This window comes from Plasmopara halstedii, assembly GCF_900000015.1.
Source record: "Plasmopara halstedii genome assembly, contig: Scaffold_3109, whole genome shotgun sequence".
Lineage (NCBI taxonomy): Eukaryota > Oomycota > Peronosporomycetes > Peronosporales > Peronosporaceae > Plasmopara > Plasmopara halstedii.
In genome coordinates this window covers 351,325-351,652 of record NW_020190012.1, presented here as the reverse complement: position 1 = coordinate 351,652, position 328 = coordinate 351,325, and positions in this window count along the sequence as shown.

Here is a 328-nt window from a genome sequence, read left to right as displayed (position 1 = left end):
GCGTATAGCAGGTAGACGAAGGCTCTGCATTGTTCAGCGCAAACTCTACGAGTGGCAAAATGGCTCTCCAGCGCCTCGGCGTCTCAGCGCAGACGCTGCAAAGAACATCTTCGATAACGCGATTCACCCTTTCGGTTTGACCATCAGCTTGCGGATGATCGCTGTCGACATATCCAACTTGGTGCCTAGCACTTTGACGATAGTCGGCCGAAATTTTCCCGCGGAACGGGGGTCTCTATCAGATACAATCGACTCTGGGAGTCTGTGTTGACGGAAAACGCGATCCACGAACAGCGTTGCTGTACCGATACCGACGATGGTGTCAGGC